Source organism: Pleurodeles waltl, chromosome 3_1 (genome assembly GCF_031143425.1).
Source record: "Pleurodeles waltl isolate 20211129_DDA chromosome 3_1, aPleWal1.hap1.20221129, whole genome shotgun sequence".
NCBI classification, from domain to species: Eukaryota; Metazoa; Chordata; class Amphibia; order Caudata; family Salamandridae; genus Pleurodeles; species Pleurodeles waltl.
Genome location: NC_090440.1, coordinates 398,069,670 through 398,082,868, shown reverse-complemented (window position 1 = coordinate 398,082,868; position 13,199 = coordinate 398,069,670).

Here is a 13,199-nt window from a genome sequence, read left to right as displayed (position 1 = left end):
AAACCTCCTTTGTTAAAGCTGGTAATTCTGTCAAATGTACTCCGTATAGACCTGATAAACATATGTCTGAGGTCTTAAGATCAGATGTCACTCCTTGTGATGTCACTTCCTGTGACGTTGTGGGTTGTAATGCCACTTCCTGTGATGTCACTTACGATGTCACACGCCATGATGTCACACGCTGTGATATCACACGCCATGTTGTCACTCGTATACTGTCTAACTTGGTTAGTCCCCCCATTTCTTTTTAGGGTCGAGCCTGCGTCGCATGCGCTTGCGCATGCGTATCGATTGCAAGATGCTTTAGGAGTTAGAAAAGGGCTCGGAGCCCCGTCCACGTAACGTCAGTGTCTTTCAATGGTTCATGGTCTTGCCTGTTAATATCTTCTTGCTTTCATTAGTGGAAGGCACTCATATGTAATGCCTTTTCCGGTGGTTAGCCCTCCTCGAGCGCAGCGACCAAGTACTGAAAACATGCGAGGCTCGCTGGGTTTGTGGAGTACTTTTTTCTGTTTTCGCAGCGCGATCTCGCATGGCAGAAGTCGAGCGCTTTGCATAATATCGACCCTGGTACATAGTTAATTGCACTTTTGCAGATTACGTAGATAATTGCACTTTTGCCGATAGGTTTCATTACGAGTGAACTGTAGCAGCATGATCACGCTGTTTTTTACTTTCAATCTGATAAGAAAAATCCGGTTGGGAGTTTACAACTGGTAATTGCTGTAACTCAGACAAATGCGAGACCCTAGTGCTTTGCAAATGCTTGTTTAGAACTTGTGCCCTGGTAAAAAGAAATTGCCACCTACCACTTTGGTTCGGTACTAAAATCAGCCATAATTGGGATAAAGTGGGCCTGTCACACCATAGTTCCGCTGGATCTGTTGCACTAATTATAGCTATGTCCCTACCTCCATGTACCTCTTTGCACTGTACCTAACATTTCAACATCGTTCTTCTAATTTTCCTTCATATTGCGCTACATTCACTCTCCCCAAGCCCTTTCTACCTATACAGTTCTCTTCCCGTCTGCATGCGCTGATAATGCTTCTATCCTCTCGTATGTCTCCATAGCCTTCTATCCTTTTCTCCTCTCTTAGATCTTTCACACTCTCTTGTCTGCCCCATATATATTCATTTTTCCATACTCATATTGTTTCTTCCACTACAGCCTTCCTAGTATAAGTCCATGCTCCATTGCTTGTGCTTTCTCTGTATCTCGCAACTTTACTTCAACCTTCAACTGTCTCAAAATTCCATACATGCCAAAATTTAGAACAGGAAAATGGGTGATTTTGAAAACCCAGTGTATGTATTTTCACAGTTGTATTCTGTTGAAGCAGAGTCTATTGCAGGCTGGACACAACTAAAATAAAGTAATCTTGGCATTAAAATTCGTGAGTCTCCCGCCTGACTCGGGTCTATTGGCATGTAAGTGATTCCCACCTGTAGCTCTCCACTTTCCCCTTCCACTCATTTTATTTTACACTGATGTTCGCAGTCAGCCCTGTGTTAGTCCTTCTGCTACTTTTACTCTTGCGTCACTTCAGTCCTTTTTTTCCATCTTCTTTCTCGCCTTCTTTTAGTCTCTCCCACTTCCTCCATTCAACCTTGGGCCTCTGCATCTGTATGCATCTAGTTACCTTCAACCTTTCACTCTCTCCCAAGCTCCCCTTATGGCTTTAGAATCCTGTTGTTCTCTCATCATCGTCCCTGCATCTTTGCATCTTTTCTTGTATATTTCTACGTTCCCTTCTTCTCACTTCCTCTCTGTGATGCTTCTTTCAACTTTTCATCCTCCATTCACTCCCCGTACCTCTCCATTCTTCTTCCGCTCTTCATATTCTCTCATATCTTTCTATACTGTTGTTTCACTTCACTGCCTTTTATCCTATATTGTTTCGCTTCACTGCCTTTTATCCTATATTTTTCTATTTCACTTCCCCTTTTCCTCCCCTTTTAACTATTGCCTGTATCTTTCCATTTTATTCTGCCTTGAATCTCTCTACCCTCCCTTTTTCTTACTCCCTGTTTCAGTCATTATTCTACTTGTTTTCCATTCTCCCCTTTATGTGAATGCTACTCTGTCAGTTTCTGTCCTGTATTTTTCTACTCCTCTTGATTTACTCCCTACTTTCCCTTGTATTGTACTATACCCCCAGTAGATTTTTATTCTCTGATGTATCTCTGTATTCTCTCTATCCTTCCTTGTATCTCCACCCTTCTATTTTCCTTACCCCCTGCATTAAGGCTCCTCTTCATTATCTACACTCTCTCAATGTATCTCCATTCACCCAATTAGCTTACCCTCTATCTATTTTCTGCCCTGTATCCCACAATCTATACTTTTTGTACCCTTGTATCTGTCCATTCTAATTCATTTGCTTTCCATTCTCTCTTGTACCTCTCTACTCCACATTGCAAAAGCTCTCTCTGCAACCCAGCAACTCTCAGTTTTTCCCTATATCTCCCCACTTTTCCTCATTTGTAGTCTTCTCTTAATGACAGTGTCTCTGGCACTGAATTTCAGACTCTCTCTATGATATTGCTGCATAAGGGTTTTGGTGGTGGCTTTATTGCAGCTGTGGCACCCCACAAGTGTCAGTATAGATAAAATGCTCAAAGTGCTTCAGAGAGGCCCACAAAAACATAACTAAAACAGGAGTGTAACAAATGGATTCTGCTCATTTAATCTGCCTGGACTTTTCACTTTTGCACCACCTGGTTTTAGACATTTTACTGTGGGTGAGCTTAACAACTTATCACTCACCCATGGTAAACTTATGGTAAATGGACAACCTGTGTTTACCGCTAGTGTCTGTCTTTTAAGATAAGGTCAGTGTGACGCAGCAAAGGTAAGGGGCACTTGGCTGGTTACATGTGTGAGGTGCCCATGTTTGAGACTACTGTTGTGCACAACCCGATAACTGTGCACAGGTAGACTGGCACAGAAGGGACTCTGAACATTAGATATTGACCTGGGTAGGCCTTATAATATTAGGGGATGCTCTTTGGAAAAGTCAGTGTGGTTTACTGTTTTGTCTGCAGATACACTTTATTATATACATAGGGGGGAATCTGCCTTAGCATACAGTTTTGTTTCCTTTTGGCCTACAAAGTACAATGTGGTATTAAAGTGGGATGAAAGATATGCTCCACAATCAAATCTGCAAGTTCAAAGAAAGTATCTGTGCACTTAATGGGTCATCTAGAATTGTCATATTTCATTGGCTAGCTCATGGCCACAGCCCAGGCCTTTTGTCACCCTGCTGGGCCACATTAATTACATTGCTTTCCAGCAGAAGGAAAAATGGCCTCCCCACACAAAGGGACCAATTAACAGTGCTTCACTCAGCTCATGAGGAGGAAGTGGTGTGTAAGAAAATAAGCATCCATAAATTAGCTATCACACTGTTCTAGGAATGGGGCAGCCAACTGAACAAAAGAGGGAACCATTACCTCTGGAGCCAACCAAGGAGGGGACTCCTCTTTGAGGTTTTGGTATTAGAGTCCCTGGCATTGATGTTAGTGTGAGGCAAAGCTGAGGCTCCCAGAGGAGATGTGACCAGTGACTCCTGGGTGGTGCTGTGTTGAATTGTGCCTGCATGCTGTGCAGGAGGGTTGGTGTAGGGGTGGGGGGGTACTGTGGCACCCTCAGACAGGCTTGGCTTCTAGAACTTTCCACACCCACTTAAAAACTTGTGCACAGGTGGGGAGGGAGTGCTTTTTGTTCGAGCTAGACACTTGCAGTGGACAGTCACAGCAATGTACTGTTGGAAGGAGCAACCCCCCGATCCCTCTTGGACCAAGGACTTTGACTACAGTTGACCCAGTACCAGTGGGTCTCTGACTCCAGGGCTAGGGAAACAATCCCCTTAGGTCCCTAAGGACCAGCTGGGGGAAGAATTTGACTTCTGCACTGAGGGGGAGAGAAGCACCAGAGGAAAAAAGGAAAAAGGCTGGCATGGGAGCCAGTGGAACCAGTTCCCTGCAGAGTGTACCACCTTAGAGGCCAGGCGGCCTAAGGAAAAGGCTCCAGGTGGCTAGGGCTTATGACCTTTGACCCCCCCAAAGCTGATGATCGGAGCATGTGGAGCCCTGTTGCCTGAGTTTGCAAACCGCCTCTGGGGTGTGCCAGATGCCAGGGCCCACTGCAGGAAGCTTATTGAAGTTAAGAACCTTGGGAGGCCCTGGCCAGAGTTCTGGAGGTCCAGGGATCCCATCCCCAAGGCCACTTCATGTTGTTTGAGCCTGGGACCCATCTCCGGGTCCTTGTCACCAAGAAATTGGGGAAGCACCATTGTGCCCTCCCCAAGGAAGAACAAAGGGGTCTGGGACACTGTATCTGGGCCCCACCAGCAAAAAGAATGGGGAACCACCCCCCAAAGAAGCAAGGAAAGGGGTTCAGGACCCCATTCCTGGGCCCCCAATGCTGTTGAAAGGGGAGTGCAGCTGCACCCCACCAAGAAGATGTCATGACCCCTCAAACCTGCCATGCTGTAACGGTAAAAAGTATAAGAAAAGCAATAAGAATGCAGGCAAAGAAGTATCCACAGTGGAGACAGTGACGGCCTATTTGGAAGAAGGTTTGTCGAGTTGTGTTGCGTTTGTTACAAAGAAGAGGCCAAAGAAAGGAATCCAAGATGGCCAACAAGAAGCTGGAAGGTTAAGTTGTAGTTCTAGTGTTGCATTCAGTTTAGTTGCTAGGATACGCGCGTGCGCCACTTGGGAGCTTTACACTTCAACAGTGGTCTGACAGGAGTCCAGATGTGCTGAGAGAGCGCGCCTTTTGAGGTAAACGTTTTTGTGAGGAAAACTAGACGTTGCATGTATTTTCATTGATAATGAGTTAACTGCAGATAATAATAATTCATGGAGAACAAGCAGTTATAGATACAGAACGTTTTTTGAGTGCTCTAAAGAGTTGACGGGAGGAATGAACTACTAAAAACATTTAAAGAATACAAAGACAATTAAACAACACACCAAATTATTTAGTTACCAATATACAATAACAAACTTAAGAAAAAACTACAACTGGAAGTTCAAAACGCATTGCTTATTATCAAGGCACACCAGTCATTAGTTTATAACAAAGGCACTGAAAAGACAGTCAAGAGGAAATCGTTACCTCACCTAATTCAACCATAAATAACTGTATATATATATATATACATATATATATATATATGAATGAAACAAACAGAATAATTTAGAACATGTAGAGAAACGCATTCAGAACTGAAAATCCCATCACATGAGTAAAGAAGCAAACAACTCTTTGTGTTATTTTGAGAACTATTCCACGAAGTTCATTATCTTATTCATAATAATCAATTACACAGGCAGAGAGAAGCAAGACCTCAGGGAGCTCAGGGTGAGTGAGTATAACATTAAATGTCAGAGAGAATTAAATGTTAATTAATAAGAAAGTATAGTAACAGATAATAGTGCGTCCCTAGTGTTGGACTTTTCTTGCTTATGCAGGGTCATCCCCAATCTTTTTGCCTCCTGCCTCCTATTTTTTCTGACCTTTTGCTGTTGGTTTTTGAACTCTGAGCACTTTACCACTGCTAACCAGTGCTAAAGTGCATATGCTCTCTGTGTATGATTGTATGTAATTGGTTTATCCATGATTGGCATATTTGATTTACTAGTAAGTCCCTAGTAAGGTTCACTAGAGGTGCCAGGGCCTGGAAATCAAATGCTACTAGTGGGCCTGCAGCACTGGTTGTGCCACCCACATAAGTAGCTCTGTAATCATGTCTCAGACCTGCCACTGCAGTGTCTGTGTGTGCAGTTGTAACTGTAAATTCGACTTGGCAAGTGTACCCACTTGTCAGGCCTATACCTTCCCTTTTCTTACATGTCAGACACCCATAAGGTAGGCCCTAGGTAGCCCCAACGGCAGGGTGCAGTGTATGGTTAAGGTAGGACATATAGAAATGTGTTTTACATGTCCTGACAGTGACATATTGCTAAAATCGTTTTTCACTGTTGCAAGGTCTCTCCCTCTCATAGATTAACATGGGGGGCTACCTTTAAATCTGATTGAAGTGTACATTCTGTTTGTGAGCAGATGGACATGTGGAGTTTGGGGTCTTTGAGCTCACAATTTAAAAATACATATTTTAATAAAGTTGATTTTAAGATTGTGTGTTTGAAAATGCCACTTTTAGAAAGTGAGCATTTTCTTGCTTATACCATTTCTGTGACTCTGCCTGTTTGTGGATTCCCTGTCTGGGTCAGTTTGACAGTTGGGCTGGTTGCACCTCACACTAGACAATGACACAAAGGGTGCTGGGGTGTAGTCTGCCTTTCCTGATGAGTCATCTGTGCTAGGAGGGAGGGGAGGAGTGGTCCCTTACACCTGAAAGGGCTGTGCCTGTCCTCAGACAATGCAGTCTGCGACCCCTGGTGAGTGTCTGGGGCCTGGCCTGGGCAAAGCAGGATTTCACATTCAAAAGAGACTTTACTTTGAAGTAGGCCTACGTCAAAGGAGAAATTGGGTATAAGAAGGGCACCCAAAACCACAGACTTTGGAACACTTCTGGAAACAAGAAGAACCTCTGCCTGGAGAAGAGCTGAAGAGCTGAGGAAGAAGAGCTGCCCTGTCTGTGACTGTGCTTTGTGGAGCTATCCTGCCGTTGCTGCTTCTGCCAGAGTAAGAGGGCAAAGACTGGACCTTGTGTGCCTTCCATCTTGAGAAGAAACCTCCAAGGGCTTGATTTAGAGCTTGCCTCCTGTTGTTTGAAGTCTCAGGGACAACAGAGACTTCTCTCTGCCAGCACCTGGAGTCTCTGGAGAGACTCCAACTCTGCCCTGTGGTGCCCATCCAGTTCCTCGGACCCTGAAAGGAGAAGCTGGCAGCCTAAAGACAAGGAAATCCACGCACAGAGCACCGTGCGGGGAAAAGATTGACGTGACTCTGATCTGCGGCTGAAGAAATGGTACGCCGCCAGCTCCGCAGTTGAGAAATGGCGCTCGCAGGAAACGCGACTGAAGAAACGATGCACGGAGCAGGAGAAACTACGCGCAGCATCCCTGACGGAGGCTGGGAGATCACAACCCGGGCTGCGGGGTTTTTCGGATCATCGTGCGGCTGGATTTCCGACTTAGGTACCGCTGTGCGTGGAAAAACAAATCAAGGCCTGCCCGGACCTGAGAGTGCTGACCGGATCGACGTAACGCTCTCCTGCAAAGAGAAGAAACAATGCGCCCGACCCGTCGAGAGAAGAAACGACGCACGGTCCCGCTCATGAGTGGAATCAATGCCTCGCAAGCCCTTTTTGATGCGCACTCACCCGTGCAGGGTTATTTTTGACACGCCTAACTTACTTTTTCACGCTGACAGCGTTAGTGTGTGTTTAAAACTACTTAAAGACTCTTTGTAATTTTTAATTGATAACTTGACTTGTGTATTGTTGATTTTTGTCGTTTTGGTCTTGTTTTGTTTAGATAAATATTTCCTATTTTTCTAAAGTGGTGTTGTGTCATTTTGTAGTGTTTTCATTAAGTTACTGTGTGTGTTGGTACAGATACTTTACACCTAGCACTCTGAAGTGAAGCCTACCGCTCTGCCAAGCTACCAAGGGGGTAAGCAGGGGTTAGCTGACGGTGATTCTCTTTTACCCTGACTACAGTGAGGGTCCTTGCTTGAACAGGGGGTAACCTGACAACCAAAGACCCCATTTCTAACCCCTAGTAATGGCGAATGTGATTTTTCAGGTGCCGTTATCCAGTCAAAAAAGACATGCGGTGGAAGACTGAGTATTTGACGAAACATAATCTCTGAGGTGGTCTCTCTGAATCCCATTCCCCTTTCCCCTTCCAGGTGCTCAATGCGGAGATTCTAATTTGTTGTGAGTAGTCTGGATTGGGTCTGAGGATATATCTTATGCTTCTGAGGAAATCAAATCAAGGTACTCTGACAGCAGACTAGAAAGGGCCCTGACCCCATCTCCGAGCCCTAACTGCAGTGGCCTTGCACCCGCTCCCTGTACCTATGTGTAGGGACGCAGAGTGGCCACCGAACAAAAAGGAACATCATACCCACATGGAGCAGGCAGGGGTGAAGAGCGATGACGGCTCTTATGTCGGCAGCAAAGAAAACTGCTGGCCCACAGTGCTCTTCTCTACCAAAATCAAAATGTCTGAAACTGTCTTCCCAGGAGCAGAGCTCCTTTCCCCACAGCTTTGGTCATAGACATGAGCAACCACTACTCTCTGGTCACTTCAGACCAGTTCTGGAGGCAGATCCTCTGTCACTAGCTGGACAAAAGAGGGCCCTTCTTAGATATCAGCTAACATTTGCCTGTGACAGGTTAGGCTTCTTTGAAGTTAATTATGTTCCTGGGCACAGCCCATCCTGCCAGAGGAACATAACTCCCCTCCCCACATTCAAGGCTTTTGCCTCAGATCTGAGAGCAAGTTCACACCTCACCAAGGGGGCTATTCAGCTGTCAGGTGGTAGATGAAGCAGAGGTAAATGGGCTTCTCGAGGCAGTAGGGAGGGAAAATGCTACTTTCTAGAAGTACCTTTTCCAAAATATTTATCACATGTACGACTTCATCAGTTAATTGGGCTTTTAATAAATATTTTGAAAAGTCCAAAATTACTTTTTTAGCTGTTTCCTAACTGGAGCACACATTATTAAATTTAATTTTGTATCCAAATGCTTTCCTATGAAATAGCGAACCCTAGTACAGTGAAAATGACGTTTGGGGCCTTCTCACTTCAAAGACATGTTTAACATTAAACGTTTACCTGCCCCACTTTTAAATACCATGGACCCTGCCTTACGGGCATTAAGGCCCGCTAAGTAGAGAATTATTAATATTTAAAGGGAGGGTCTACACCAGCCAAAAGGGGTTGTTTTGGCAGGTCGAACAGGCCTACATCATAAAAAAGGAAAGACACAGAGACCAAGGTCCTGGGTGTAACTAGGCCATAGTGCCACTGCACAAGCTGCACCAATGAAATCTACGCCCTGCTGTAAAGGTAAGCCCTCTGGAAGAAGGACAAGTGCCCAGGACACTACGTTAAAGTAGCTCCTTTGCTTAAAGTACTGGTACAAAATCCCTAAAGGTCCCATGCTTCTACTTTGGGTTAGTTTCGCATTACCTCACTTAGTTTGACACTAAAATATCATACTATCAAGTTAGTTTTGAACTGCGACAGACGATGATCGTGAGTTGCTGTCACAACAGGGGCAGTGCAACACAACGTGTAAAAATGCACGTGGATTGTATTGTGGGTGTCTTCTTTTATGGCCGACAAAATTACTGATCAGCTGTTATATGCATGCTGGAAAACACTATGCTACTTTCCAAATGCAGTACAGCATGTCAAGCTCGGGCCCTGTGTGGATCCTCTTTGGCCCTTAGGACCATAGATTTTATAGTATGTAGGCGACATCTAGAGGTTGACCCTTCCCCTCTTTAGTGTTTAATGTTTGGTGGCACACCAGCTACCATCGTAAGTGCACAAAAGAACATACCATCCAAGGCTCTGCTAGCGTCCAGAAGGATGCTCACCATGGGAGGGTGAAATAAGTTCATGTTGGTTTACTTAAGTACAGTAGGGCATCCTAGCCTAGAATACCCACATCAGCCCTTGACCCTTTAATTGTTCCAGCAACATGAGTCAGAACATTCTATTATTGCCTAAGTTCCGCCTGATGTACACTTTTTTGAAGGTGGCAGTACTTTTAAGTGTAATACTCTGCTGAACTGAAATCCTACCTTCCAATTAACAATTCCATCAGATTGGCCCATCAAATTAATCTTTCGCTCCAATGGCCGTTCACTCCCTGCACACCTCTGTGATGTAAATTTGGCCACTATTGAGACCCATAGTTCCGAAAAGGATGAGCTGTCATAAAAACAGTGCGTTATATGCGGAGACAGTGACGGCAGACAGAAGAGGAACCAGCAATCCGAGGGAGACTGAAAACCACGCTAGTGGGCGTACCCTCTCACATAGTGTGGTCACAAAATCTTGGCACATATGATTCTGATTAGCAAGCACGTGCAAATGTGCAATTTACCTATGCCCCGACATAAGGAAATTTGAACATGTGCCCCTAGGGCCTTGCTTGAACGGAACAGGAGCAATTTATTGCACCCAATAAATAACGATACACTGGGGTTTGGAATGTAATGTGCGATAAATAACAAATATTACAAATTTCTTCATCTAAGGTGACAATAAGGTTCGGAAATTGGTACTTCCAGCTCCCAAATCCACATTACCTGGTACTTACAAACCCTTTTCGCCTGATAGACATCCGTAGGTTAAGCCTTCAGATATTTACTTAGGGAAAACTCTGAGGGATCGGAAAACTCTGAACCAATCGTAATTACGAAAACCTTGCAAACAGGAGGTTGTATAGTTCCAATAATTGAGCACAGCAGTCGTGACTGAGGTCTAGATGTATGATCCTTTTGCTCATATCTTACGGCTGTAAAATATAGAAGAGTCATTGAAATCAAAGAATCACTCTTTAACCCCATGTCTAATCTTTCATGTTAGTCTATGTGCTAGTTGACACCATCTTTCTCAGAAGAAGCCCCTCTATCTGTTTAATTGCTTCCCATAGGAAGGGAAACAACTTTGTGCTGACGTGATGCATTGCTTGCCGTTGTGAAAGCCTCACTAAATTCAACTCAAAGATTTGATCTGTCATGAAAAACCTGCCTATAAGATATTGAAACCGAATGAAAAGCAATAACCATCTGCGTGTCCACTGAGCTGCAGGCTCCCTGTGAGACATTGTAACCTGGGGTCTGCATTTGATGTCATCTTGAATGCTTTTGAAAATGTTGCTAACTTTAATATCAAAAGAAGTTTTGACTGGAAGCTCCAGGCAACACACCGTATCTACTAAAATAGCACCCTGAAAGTGCATGGGCATGGAGAATTGCACATAGGCCAATGAGAAACCATCCAGCAGACAGTGGACCTTGCTCCAATCATTTATTCTCCCTGCCATTAGTAAAGACATTCAGACAATATTTTATTTTTATGTATTTTTGCTCAACATACATTGACTGGTATCAAAAGAAAGACTGCAAAATTATATATTTTTTTGCGAATATCTTGAGTCTAATCTATGTTTTGCCTTCAGTACATCGCAATATATGTGAGAAATTGGGTTACTGATTGAGGGGAGTTGAACCCTACTCAAGCAGGAAATACGGTCCATGTCAGGGTTAAGTCACAAGCAGTCCCTAAATTAACCTGTGCTAAACCCTCGGGTAGCTTGGCACAGAGTAGTCAGGCTTAACTCAGCGGCAATGCGCAAAGTATTTGTGCAACACTTTAAAGAGCAACACAGTGAAAGCACACCACAAAAGGATTCCGCAACAGTTTTGAAAAATATAGTAATTTTTAATAAATAAAACAAGACCAAAGAGACAAAAATCCAATCAATAGAACTGGCGAGATTCTGGTTTAAACATTTCATTAAAAATAGCGTCCAATAGCACAAAGCGCCAACTGGAGACATATGGTTGCACTGGACTGGGACACAGCCACAAGTACAGGCTGACAACAATAGATTGCGGAACGGCTACAGGGACTCAGTTAAGCCCACTGAACAAAGTACCTTAAATCCTGGTTAGTGGAGCTTTGTGAGGGCCTGCAGCGAAGATGCCTCATGCAGCCAAAGCAATATGTTTGTTCCGAGATGAATTGAGGCTGTGGTGTGGGATCCTTCATTACCATAGAGGATCACAGCAAGGACTTGCAATGCGAAGTCCAAGAGGCTTTGCGCAGACAGGGAAATGTGTTGGTTCTGAGGAGCTGCAAGGCTGTGATGCAGAGTCAGGCATCGTCGTCAAGGCTGCCATCAATGAGGGATTCGAAGGCCTGGACCGAGGACACATCACACAGTTGTGGTTCAGGTGAGGCGACAGGCTGCGATGCAATGCAGGTCTTTGCAACAGAGCCAATCCATGCAGCAACAGCAATGCGTCGGTTCTGCTCGGGGTTGTGCCGTGCAGTGGAGGAGATGTGCCAGTTCTGCTGGATTCACAGAGCCTGGCAGAGCCCCTCAGGCCCACTTCTAAGGGTTCAGGACTGGGGGTGGCACTACTTTGCAGGATAGACTCAGGTGACAGAGTCCAGGTGCTGGGTTCAAGCTTGTGGGAGTCTTCTGCCCCTGAGGCTCTAGCCAGCTAGCCCTTGGAGTCACTCTGAAATCCTGGGTTCAACAGTTCCAGATTCAGTCCTTATCACCCAGGCAATAGGGCAGCAGGTAGCAGGTCAGCACAGGAGGGCAGCAGTCCTTCAAAGCAGCAGTCCAGCAGAGTGGCAGTCATTTCAGAAGCTCAGCAGACCCTTTTCTGGCATAGTATTTACAGGTCCAGAAGTGTAGTGAAGAGGTGATGTCTGAGATCCAAAATTCATACCTGTTGCCCTTCCTCTGCAAGGTGGGAGAAGATTCTAGGAGTTTCCCTTTGATGTCCCCAGGCATCCTGCCTTCCCTGTCCTGGCTCCAGACTAACTATAGAGGGTATGCAGCCCTTTAGGTGGAGGCAGGACACATCCGTTTCAAGTGTAAGTAAGAATGTGCCATGCTCCACCCTTCCATTCTGAAAGTGATGGACCATCCAGGCACACTTAAGCTCTCTATTGCGTATGGCTCTCTAGGAGGAATACACAAAGCCCAACTGTCCGGTATACCCAGTCATGTGACCAAGGCGCTAAAGGGATAACGCAGGAAAATGGCAGCTTTCTTAAAGTAGCATTTTCAAAATTATAATTTAAAATCCGACTTTGATATGACAGGGATTTTTTCATTACAATTCCAAAGATACCAAACACGAACTGGCTACCTGTTCCCATTTGGAAATTACAGCTTAACAAATGATGAGCCCATCTGTGCCCTTCTGCTCCGGGACAGGACCAGGGGCCAGAGATTTTGCCAACCACATCCAAAATAAGTTAAACTACACCCTGTGAGAAAACAGGGCTGATTGCAGAGGCCCCATAACTTTTTGCCCCTATTTTCCACTTTTTGCTGGTGTTTTCCTGACTTTAAAGGTGCCCTGGGTACTGCTAACCAGTCCCAGGGCCTATACTCTGTGTAAAATGGATATGCAAATTAGGCTAATTATAAGTGGCTAAGTTAACCTACCTATAAGTCCCTAGTATATGGTAGGGCATGTAGGTTTAGGGACCACAGCATAGGTGG